The sequence below is a fragment of the Equus przewalskii genome, chromosome 29, assembly GCF_037783145.1.
Source record: "Equus przewalskii isolate Varuska chromosome 29, EquPr2, whole genome shotgun sequence".
Lineage (NCBI taxonomy): Eukaryota > Metazoa > Chordata > Mammalia > Perissodactyla > Equidae > Equus > Equus przewalskii.
Genome location: NC_091859.1, coordinates 34,782,984 through 34,794,789, shown reverse-complemented (window position 1 = coordinate 34,794,789; position 11,806 = coordinate 34,782,984).

Below are 11,806 nucleotides of genomic sequence, written 5' to 3'. Positions count from 1 at the left end.
TTTGTAACTGGAAGCCCAGATGTGCATCTGTCTTCAGGAATGGCTGGATCAAGGAGCTCATATGATATAATCAAGGTTTCATCTTTCTCTCCATTTCTCAGACAGATTCTCTCTATGTGGTGGCTAAGATGGCTGCCCACTCCTTTAGGACTGCATCCCACCTGCTTAGCAACCCCTGTGTGAAGAGACAATCCCTTCCCATTTTCTTACAGAGAGTTCCAAGCAGGTCTAGAAAAGGTTCATTTGGGTTTACACACTCATCTTTAGACCAATCACTATGACCAGGGGATGGAGTTCTCTTATGGGCCACGTCTGGAACACCCGCCCCCCACTGTCAGCCTATCAAACCGCATGGAAGGAATTCCTGATGCAAAAGTAGGTAGGAAGGAAGGAAGGGAGGAAGGAAAGGAGGAAGGGAGGAGTGAGGGGAAAAGCCAGTCTCTGTTACCAGAACGAGTTATGGGATGCTGGGCAGATAGGCGGTATGAGCATCTGCATTTTACAAATGAAGAATCTGATGCCCAAAACTAGCGGAGGGACTTGCCCAAGTTTCCAGACCTAGGAGACGCCTCAGCCAAGCCAGGAATCTGGGTCCCGTAGACGCCAAAGCTCTTGTTCTTAATGGTCAAATTAGACAACAGTGTTTGCCAACAAACAATGACAAGACAGTGTGAAGCGGGCACGGATGGAACGGGCCACGGTGCAGAGAGGATGGGACAGGGACGTTCACTGGCAATGGTGGGGCGATGAGTCAGGGAGGACTTCCCAGAGGAGGCAATGCTCGTGCCGGCTCCTTAGGGAGGGTCACTCCAGGGCAAGGGATCAGCATGTTCAAATGTGCCTCAGGAACCTGCAAGATTTTGGAAGGGGGGTGGGGGGGAGTGGTTTCCAAGCTGAGGCCTAAGGATCTCTGGATCCAAGGATTTATTATAGAAGTCTGAGAATTTACTTCTGAATCCAGCCTGGTTTATAAACTGAAAAAATAATATATCACATAGAACAACTTATCAAATTTATTTAAAAGTATTGCTGAATTCATGGTAGCTTTTTCTTGGTAGATTTTTTTTCAATCAGTAGCTACTAAAAATAGAATTATTGCCATGCTCGACTCAGGAATTATTTTGATATTATAAAGGAGGCTTTATACGAAAAAACACTGAGAGACATTGATCTCAAATGTGTGTTGCAAAGGGGCCACTTCTAAAAACAAGGCAGGGAAGGGCAGCGGAACCTGCCCAAGGGGTTTCACTGCCATCCCACAGGCGAGAGGCCGCCCCTTTAAGCAGTGGATGGTCGATTCAGTGTGTGGAAGGTGGTTGGAGGGGCTGATTCTGCAGGCAGAAGGGCAAATCACAGGCTGTTGCTGGTGAGCGGAGCCAGACTGTCGGGGTTCAGATCCCGGCTCTGCCACTTACCTGCTGTGTGACTTTGGGCAAGATACTTAACCTCTCTGATGCCTTTGCATTTCCATCTGTAAAATGAGAATGATGATAGCTTTAGAGGACAAATGAGTTCAAAAATGCAAAGTAGCTGGACTTAAATCCAGGTTTAGCACCAAGTAAGAATATTATTACCTCTTATATGTGTATGTGTCTATATGAACATTTACTGTTACGGTCCAAGAAAGACACGGCAGTGGCCTGAACTGTACGCCATAGGGACCTGGTGAAGAAACTCTTGGAGGTATACACATATTTACACACATCTACAAAGTTTCATGTACCCCCCACTGTTCCAAACACCATATACAGTATGGGTACTGTAGCCAGTTCACACATGCCTGGAGCAGAAACATTCTCCTAGGTGTTTTGCTCGGTGAATGCCTGCTGGAGAAGGACTCACTGATTTCCCATCATGAGGAGAAAGGCTCCAGGATCTGTCTTGTCTAATGCAGAGAACGTTGACCCAGAGAAGAACCAAGATGACACGTTTCTTCAACCCAGGAAGGACGGTCAGCCCGTGGACCCCTGAGGGAGCCTCAGAGGTGACAGGTGCGATTTGAGCCGAGCTTGGGTCTCCTATTTTCTCAGAGCTCGAGAGCCACGGAGAACGGGGAGCAGACCAGGAGGGTGCCCGAGGGAGGGGCGACAAGTCTCCAGGGCAGGGTCAGCTCTTCAGACATCTCCATCCCCCCCAGCCCCTACTCAGCACTTCCAGGGCTCAGCGGGGATGGAGGCGTCCCCCTCCTGCCTTCCAGCTCACAGGCTTCCCTCAGTGGGAAGGCGGACAGCACGCCTCCCCCATTTTCCAGATAAGGAAACTGAGGCCTGGAGAGGTGAGTGATTGCGCCGCGTGTAAGAAAGAAGCATGAGGAACAGCAGGGACTGGATGCCTGTGAAGCGGGCCCCGTGCCAGGGACCTCCCCTAGCATCTCAGACAGGAAGCTGCTGAAGTGGGCGGATTGTGCCCATTCGACAGAAGGAGAAGCCGAGCTCCAGCGGCTGGAGCATTTCCGGGAGTTCCGAGCTGGTCTCGAATTTGCAGTGTGTTTCCTTCCATCACGGTGAGGCCCGAGGGAAGTGAGAGGAGGGAAGTGAGGGATCAGCTCACGATTTTGGGCTCATCCTGGTGACATTTCTTTATCGCTTGTGCATGTAACACTTTAATTTCACTCCCACCCTAGAATTTGGATTCTTCAGGGAGCTGCTTGCTCTGGCCTCCTCAGCCCAGAGAGGGGAACCCCATGTCCCCCACCTTGTTCCAAGGTTGCACAACCAGGGGACTCAACTATCACCTGGCCCCTGAGAATGATCCTGGTCACGCTCCTCACCCCTCCCTCTCACCCTCCAAAAGCCGAGGGGTCGTGGCCCACGCCTGTGGTCCGGCTGAATTCAAGGGCGGGCACCACTTCCTGCCTCTGGCCTCGCCTGCCCCTTGCAAGCTCCCCTCCGCCTACAAGACCAGGCACCAGCCATGCCAACAGGAATGGAACTTCCTGCTTGTCTGCAAGTCATTTTAAGAACCTGGGTAGGAATTTGGAGTCCTTGAAAGCTCACTTACTGAAGAATCTGCTCAGGACCCAGCTGGTATATTTCTATTTCTGTTGCGTGACATTATTCTCCCATAGAGCACGTACGTTACGCAAGCAAGAAGTCGCGGTGGGGTGCTCCGCGTATCCACAGTGATTGAGAGCTTCCTGTGATCCCCCTCTCTGCATCAGGTCGGCCCACCAGGGCCTTCATTTCACCCTCGCAACACTCCAGGGAAATAGTCTCCAAAGTCTCAACTTACAGAAGCGCAAGTGGAGGCTCAGAGAGGGCGAGTCTCGGGCCGCATCACACAGCTAGAGGTAGGAGTCAGCCTAAATATCCTCTCCTGTCCACACACAACAGCACGCGTCGCTGTCCCCAAACACTCACCCCCCACTCACCTCCTCGCTGCCTCAGCTCCCCCAGCTCGCCCCTCCTGTGCCACTGCCACCCTCCCTCCGGACACCAGGCTGCCCCATCGGTGAGGCATTCTGCCCAGTTTGTTGTCCAAATGGTCAGCAAGATGGTTTGAAAATATTCAGAAAGGGCTGAAACTACGGAAAAACAGGCAGCAATCTAATAATCCTAACAACCAGGAGGAGGCGGAGCTAAGCATCTCGCAGGCAATGAGATTATACAACCAAGGCTCCTTGGCGCAGCCCCATAAGGAAAACATTATCTTCATTCTCTACACCTGAAACTGATGTTCCTGAAGGCTAAGCAACTTGTCCCAAGGTCGCAGAGCTAATAAGTTGGCTGAGCCAGGTTTTGAACCCAGGCCAATGTGGCACCAAGATCTACAACGTAGTTTCCTCCCCACTCTGCCTCCACAGGGTCCCTGACCTCAGGGGTACATGGACAGGGTGGGGTGCAGACAGGTGCATGGGTCACTGCTCACAGGAATGGTCACAGCAAACACAGGGAGCATGCAAGTGCATGTAACCGGGGGGGAAGGAATCAAGGAGGGCTTCTCGAAAGAGGTGATGCCTGAGCTAAGCCCTGAGGGATGAGCGGCCGGTGTCAAGGGCCTGCAGAGGGGAGAAGGCAAGAAAACATCCAGAGAAGGGAGCATGCTGTCACCTGCAGCCACATACAAGCCACTGTCACAGCGGTCTCTGAAGTCCTCAGGGCAACCAAAGGCCAGGTCTCCTTGGAGTGTGACATGACACACACAACTCTGTCAGTAAAAACGACCGTCATTTGATATTTTGTCATCTATAGGACACACTAAGAATCTGGTGGAAAAACACGTTTTCAACTGAGGTGACATTCACCTGACAGAAAGTTAACCATTTTTCAAAGTGAACAATTCATTCCATGCCTTCACCGTGTTATGCTACCACCACCTCTATCTAGTTCTGAAACAGTGTCATCACCCCATAATAAAGGTCTGCATCCATTGACCATTATCCCCACTGCCCCCTCCGCCACCCCTGGCAACCACCAGCCCCATTCCGTCCCTGTGGGTTTACCTGTTCTGGGAATTTCACACAAATGGAATTTACACCGTGTGACCTTTTGTATGTGGCTTCTTCACTTAGCATCACGTTTTCAAGGTTTCACTTGATATTTTAGACCTTTTCCAGCTGAGGAGGAGGACGGATCAGAGCTCAGACCACGGTCTGAATACCACCCAGCCTCTTCTGCTCATGTGGGGCCTCTCCCTCCCCACCCTGCTCTGCCCTTAGGTGTGTCCTGCCTCCTCAGGACCCAGGAGGCCATCCACAGGCCCAGGGTGAGTTCTTGCTCTGCTGGTTCCATCCTGTGGCTTATGTCCTCTCTGAGCCTCAGGCTTCCCATCTGTAAAATGAGATGGTTGACGTAACAGTGTAAACATACTTAACACTCCTGAGCTGTACACTTTAAAATGGTAGATTTTGTTATGTATTTTTCTATTGTAATAAAAAAAAGGCAATACAAGGAAAAGCCTAAAACAAGGGGACAGTTGAATTGATCAGTTGATTGCTAAGGGCCCCCCAATCTTATAGATCTATAAGACAAGGACTCATGACTGAAAGTCGGGGATCGGGGGTAGGGGGAAGGCTGGCTGAGGAGACAGAAAGGAAAGGAGCAAGCCAGTTAAGAAAGAGAGAGAGAGAGAGAGAGAGGAGAGGGAGGAAGAGGGAGATTGAGAGAAGGAGAGTGAGGGGGGAAAGGAGGGGGAGCAGGGGGAAAGGAGGGGGAGCAGGGGGACGACCGTCCTGCAGTGCCAGCCGGTCCTTCGCTGCCTCGGTGCCCATGTATTTATTTCCCGATTCTCAGTCGTCGTCCTTCAAACCTCAGTCCTGGCCTCCAGCATGATCTGTGGGTTAGTCTACAGTCCTGCAGCAGATGGGAACCGTTGTGTTTTCAAACTGATTCAGCCTCTGTGATTGAAACATTTTTTTCCAACAGTAATTTGACCCGGAATCAGGATGAGAGCAATAAATATTTGACAAGAGAAAAGCACAGTTCAGCCATGTCCTTAAAGCCGTGTGACCGGGGGCTTGCACACCAGGCGCCAGCACCAAGCCTCCCCTCCCTGGCTGAAGAGACACCAAGATGTACAGGGACCACACGCTCCAGCTTTGCCTCGCTTCCTTTCAAATATCCGGGTTCCTGTTCCTCTGAGCACCCTCCCTCATCAGAACGGGAGCCGCAGTTTTGGGTCAGGAAGTGAGAGCCCTGGGGATACGAGGCTTGAACCCCAAGGGAAGCCCACAGTTCCTGAAAGACTAATTATATACCAGCCTTTGCCCCTAAAGTGCAGGTGGATAAATGGATTTAGACAGCATTGCAAGTAGCAATCCGAGAACGTTTTGGAGGACAACCACTGTCCACACAGAACCCAAAATAAAACATCAGTTTGATTTATTCTCCTCGGATGCCCTCCTGGAGAGAAGCTGGACACTGGAGTTGGCGCCTCAAACTCCCAGCTGAAAAGGCAGCTGGAAACACAGAGAGAACAAGCAGAGCTATGGGGCCATTGCTGAGGTAGTGATGGAGGTAAATGCAGGTGCTAGGAGGGGCATGAGGTCAGGGGGAAGAAACCAAGGAGGGCTTCCAGTAAGCGGTGGCACCCGAGCTGAGTCACCAAGGGTGATGGAGTGAGAAGGCCAGAGCCCCAGAAATGCTAATGGGGGTTGGACTCGGGCAGCAATGGCTTATTGGTGACTGCCCCTCTCCATTGAGCCCCTCTATTTTCCACTATTCCTTTAAAGAGCATATGTCACTTTTTTTTTTTTTTTAAAGATTTTATTATTTCCTTTTTCTCCCCAAAGCCCCCCGGTACATACTTGTATATTCTTCGTTGTGGGTTCTTCTAGTTGTGGCATGTGGGACGCTGCCTCAGCGTGGTCTGATGAGCAGTGCCATGTCCGCGCCCAGGATTCGAACCAACGAAACACTGGGCTGCCTGCAGCAGAGCGCGCGAACTTAACCACTCGGCCACGGGGCCAGCCCCCATATGTCACTTTTTTAATAAAATTTTTTAAACAAAAGGAAAAGTAACCATTTCAAAGGACTTGGAGAGTTTTCATGAGAACGTGGTCCAGCGTCTGTGTCATGATCCTGGGAAGGGAGACCTTTACCTTCTCGCGCCCCCTCCAGCAGCCTCTTTCTGTCATTGGTGTGGCCGTTTGCTGGGCCAGCCTCAACAAAGGACCATGCTGGGGGGCTCAGACGACAGACATTGATTCTCTCACGGTTCTGGAGGCTGGGAGTCTGCGATCAAGGTGTCTCAGGGTGGATTCCATCGGGGTCCTCTCTCCTGGGCTTGCAGACGGCCGTCTTCGCCCCGTGTCTTCACACGGTCTCCCTCTGTGTGTCTGTGTCCTGATTTCCTCTTATAAGGACACCAGGCACATTGGGTTAAGGCCCACCCTGGTGACCTTATGTCATGTTAGCTACCTCTCTATCACCCGTCTCTCCAAATACAGTCACATTCTGGGGTCCTGGGGGTCAGGTTTCAACAGATGAATTGTGGAGGTACACGTTCAGCCATCCCACTGGGGTGCAGAAAAATGAGTCAAGATGACTCCTTTGTGCTCCCCCTTTGCTGTGAGAGGGTTCAGACCATTAGTACTCACCTGATTTTGATGCAAAGATGCTGGGTGCCGGAGAGGACACATGTGGATTGTTAGAGCTCCTTGCCCACCTGGGAGGAAGTACCAGGCACTGGCTGGGAATCCTGAAAAATACATGGAAAGTTATCAGCTGCCCCTGCGGGCACACATGCACACACACACACACACATACACCACACACAGACACGCACACATATACACACATCTCTCTCAACGATCACTCTAACTCTTTGTTATGGGATGTGGGTTGTTATGGTGATGGGAGCACAGAGGGACTGAGGTAGAAGTGGACCGAGGGAGAGATGATAACGTGAGGAGGCTGTTGCCTTGATAACCCAGGGTCGCCGTGTGCATCTGAGCTGAGCCCAAACCTGGTGTCGCCTGCTCCCCTGATGTCAGCAGGCATCCGGGAGCCAAGAGTGTTCTTAGAGATTCTGCAGACCGACCTCTCTCTGCTTCTCCATGCACATCCCCCAGCCAACCCAAGGAGGGAGAACCCCAGAGGCTGCCCGTTACCGATTTCTACCAGGTCTTCTGATTTCCACGGCCGTGATCTTGGGGTGCCCTGCCCCGCTTTATAACTCCACCCCACACAGGGACCAAACTCTCCGCTGGTCTCCTCTGAGCACCACAAGACGAGATGGGGTTTTCAAGAGAAAGACACAACCCAGGCGGCCAGGGACCACCAACACCTCGCTCTTCCAGCCTCACCTCAGTTCACCTTCCTGAGTCCCAGCCCCATCAAGGGCCACACTGGGTCTGAGACCACTCTCAGCCCCTTCCCCTCCCACCTTCTCCACTCCTTCCCTTCTCTCTCCTATCTGTAGCTCCTGACTCCCCAGCAAGGACACTGAGTCCTGGTCTTGGAGACCTTGCTGGGAAAGCCAGGGGTGGTCAGGGATTGGCACTGCCTGGTTCTCCACGTTTCTATCCTTAAAGCCCCTCTGGGGTCCTCTCATTCCGTGGCAGGCCGGGAGCAAGGGTGAATCCCTTGCAATGATAACCAGCCTGACTATCATTTGTGTAGGATTTCGTATCCTCCACAGCCCTTCCGCAGACATGATCTCACTAACTCTTCACCACAGCTTCCTCTTCAGCTCCATCTCACCAATGGAGAAACTGAAGCCCAGAGAGGTGAAGCGACTGGCTCAAGGTCACACAGTGGGTAACTGGCAGAGCCAGAGTGGGGACCCAGGGCTGTCCACCTACGTGCCCTGACCACCCTTAGGACCCTCTACCCCTTGGCCTCTCTCAGTGGTGAAATTATGCTTAAATACAGGTGAGGGGCGGGAGGGGAAACCAGGCCACAGGCCCAAGATCCGGCTCTCCGGAATGGGGCCGAGATTCCTTCGAGTGAATACACGTCATCTCACAGGTCTGGCCTCAGAACTATCATTAGACCGTGCAGAATCCACGCGGCCTGCCAGGGCCCTGGACGTGAGGAGCCCTGTATCCTGTTCCCAACCACAGCAGGTGGAAATAGTGTGAACTAATGAAATAGCACCAGCGAAGCGAACAGCTGAATGCTCGTCTCCCGGCAGATGGCAGCTAAGAGAGTGCTGAGCCCCACACGTTGGCTGCCTTCCTTCCAGCAGCTGGGAGGCTAGAGTGGGCTCTGGGGAGAGCACTGGATGTGAGTGGAGGCAGACAGACCAGGCTCTGTTCTCGGCATGCTGTGTAACCTTGGGCAAGAGACTTGACTTCTCTGAACCTCAGTTTTTTCATCTCTAAAAAGAGAATAATGGGATCCATTTCAGTAACATACCCGTAGAAGTGTCCAGCTGAGGGCCAGGCACAGTATTGGGACCTAGGGGATAGAAGCCAGGTCAACATAGGGGTACAACCTCCATCCCATCTACCCAAGTGCCTCATCCTTGTTCAGAGTAAGAAATCCTTATGCAAGCGGGAGATTCCACTGGGGACCGCTGCTGCCTTTAAGCAGAGGTCCAAGGGGGCGAGAGCAACTGCCTGTCACACCTCATGAGGGACAGGATGGGGGCAGGGGTCCCAAGTCTGGAAAGGTTACTCTGGGCCCCAGAGTGAATCATTCTCTAGAAGTTCCGTGCACACTGTGGTCAAACTCACCAAGCATAACCCTCCCCAGCACCCGTCACGCTTGGGCGCCCCCCAGAGATTTGCCACACTGCACAGTTCACTGGGTTCGACATCCCAGAATCCCTTACCTCTCTCCGGGCCAGCCCTCCTCCCACACAGCTCCCAGGCTGAAGGTGCCTTGTGACCCAGGCCTGCGCTCCCCATGCATTCAGTGGCCGGTTCAGGGACCTGTGTGCCCAAACCCAGCTAATCCCAGCCAGGAAACCTCAGTTCTGGGACTTCTGGTCAAGCTTTTGGGGCAGTGGACTCCCTTTTCTCCCAGGACGTGGGTCTGAAAGTTTATAGCACTGAGGGGGACACCCAGTCTGAGAAGGTGGCGGATGCAGCACAAGGTATTGCTGAGCAATAGAGAGAAACAGCGTTCTCATGACAGCGTTTGAGTTCTGGATCAAGCCGTACTTGAACCTTCCTGGATTTATCAGTCACTTGAATCGATAAGTCCCCCTTTTGTCTTAATCTAGCCTGAGTCAGGCTTTCTGTCACTCACAGTCAAAAAAGGCCTGACTGATAAACCCATTCTCTGGCATCAAGGCCTCTGTGAACCCAATTAATAAAGTGGTGGCTGCCTGGATTAGCACAAATTCAGAGCAAAAGGAAGGAGAAAATGTTTCCAGACATTCTACTCAGGCTTTGGGGCATCCCTAGCCTACTTGAGGTATTGCAGGAAAAAAAAATCCTTCAGAATTGGAAGACTTGAGTTTAAAACTCAGCCCTCTCACTTACTCACTAGCTGTGTGACCTTGGACAAGTCACTAAACCTCTCTGAGACTCTATTTCTTCAAACCTCTGAAGGCTATAATGACAGTAAAATGAAATAATGTGCATAAAGCGCTAAGTACACAGTAGGTCCTCAATAAATGCACCCATACAATGTGGCTCAGCGCATCTACATCTACTTAATTACAGGCACATGAAGAAGACATATGGGGACAGAGAGGAAGGCCAGCCTGTTTCCCCAGAATTCACTCATTGTGGGTGCTCCCTCGACGTGTAGCTTCTGTTGGTCTTAGCAGGAAGCAGGAGGGTACGGCAGAAAGGAGCAAGGGCTTTGGGGTCAGAGAAACCTGGGTTTAAGTTCTGTCTCTGCTCTGTGACCTTAGGCAAGTTGCCTAACCTCTCGGAGCCTTGTTCCCTCGTTAGTAAAATGGGGAAGGCAATGGTACCTCGTAAGGAGATATGGGACGAAAGCACGATGCAGCAGACACTGGACTTAGCAAGCACGCTTATGCTCCCAGGCCTAGCCAGGCTCTTCCTCAAAGGTTGGTCCTTAAGACCCTGCCACGTTCCTGCCTCCCTGAGCTCAGCCACGCCTGTGACTTCAACTCCTCGGCCTCCCTGATGACCGCAAAGATCCGTGTCCAGGCCCGACCTCTCTCCAGAGTCCAGACCTCCTGGGCGCCTCCACCAGGATGTCCTCCAGGCACTCCGAACCCAGCGCCAGGTCCTGGATCGTCCACTGCTCCCTGTGTGATTTGGGTCTGTCGCCTTGGTTTCTTCGCCTATAACATGAGCAGCTGGTAGTGGCCCTAACATCCTAGGATTCTCACCTCCAACATGTCATCTCCCCAGACTCATCACCCCCAAAAGCAGCAGCACCGTTCTCCAGCGAAGCCCAGCCTGGAAACTCCGAGTCAGCGTGGGTTCGTCCGCCTTGGTCATCACAGCCCCCATGTCTGGGAGGGTCTGCCTCGATATGCTGCCCTATCTCTACACCCCTCCTGTGGCCCCACCGTCGTCCTAGGCCAGACCCTCAGCACTACACCTCCGGGCCCCGCACCGGCTTCCCCACTCCGTCCACCCTCTGCTCCTCCCACCCATGAACCGATGGTCAGTGAAGGCCTGGGCAGCTTCCCTCTCAAACAGTCTTAGCGTGGAGGCTGGGCCTTCTCATGTCACCATCAAGACCTGGACTTCGCTGTTGACAGTGTCAGTGCCCTGGAGATTCTTTCTAAGGTTGGGGATAAGGAGAGAAACCTCTCGTGGGGTCCATACTAGACGCTCAATAAATATTTGTTAAATTCATTCATTCATTCATGCTTTTCGAAACACACCCTCTGGATAGTCATCTCCAATCCAAGACAGACAACGCCAGAGGTCGCTTTGCAAATCTCGTGAAAGCTATGGGCCTTTGTTTACCTATGCGAATTTTGCGTATCATTTCAGCGGGTTCATAGCCCCCCAAGCCCATCTACAGAGCAAAGGTTGCCCCTGATTGAGCTCATTTTATGGATGGGGAGACTGAGACGCAAAGACACAAAGGGACGTGTCAGAGAACATGCAGAGCTAGTCGTCGACCAGGCACCAGATCATCTTATGAAAGAGCTGGATCCACTCCCGGCTCCAGGTCCAGGCTTTGAGTAGTAAGTCACGTAACACCTCACGTCTTTGTGCTGTCTCCCCATCCACGCACAAGGGACCAGGCCCGCACTGTGAGGCTGCAGAGAGAAGATGCTGTGTACAGAGGAGCCTGGCCCAGCCCCGTGTGTGGAAGACAATTCCTGTCCCATTCTCCTGCTTGCCTTTTCTCTTCCTTTCCTTGCAGGATTTTGGAGCACAGAAACGTCACTGCCGTCTAAAGAGGTCATGGAAGTCTTCGCGGAAGAGAAAAGCCCCGCCTGAGCTTCAGCTTTGGGTGCTGGAGGAGGGCAGGGGCCAAGG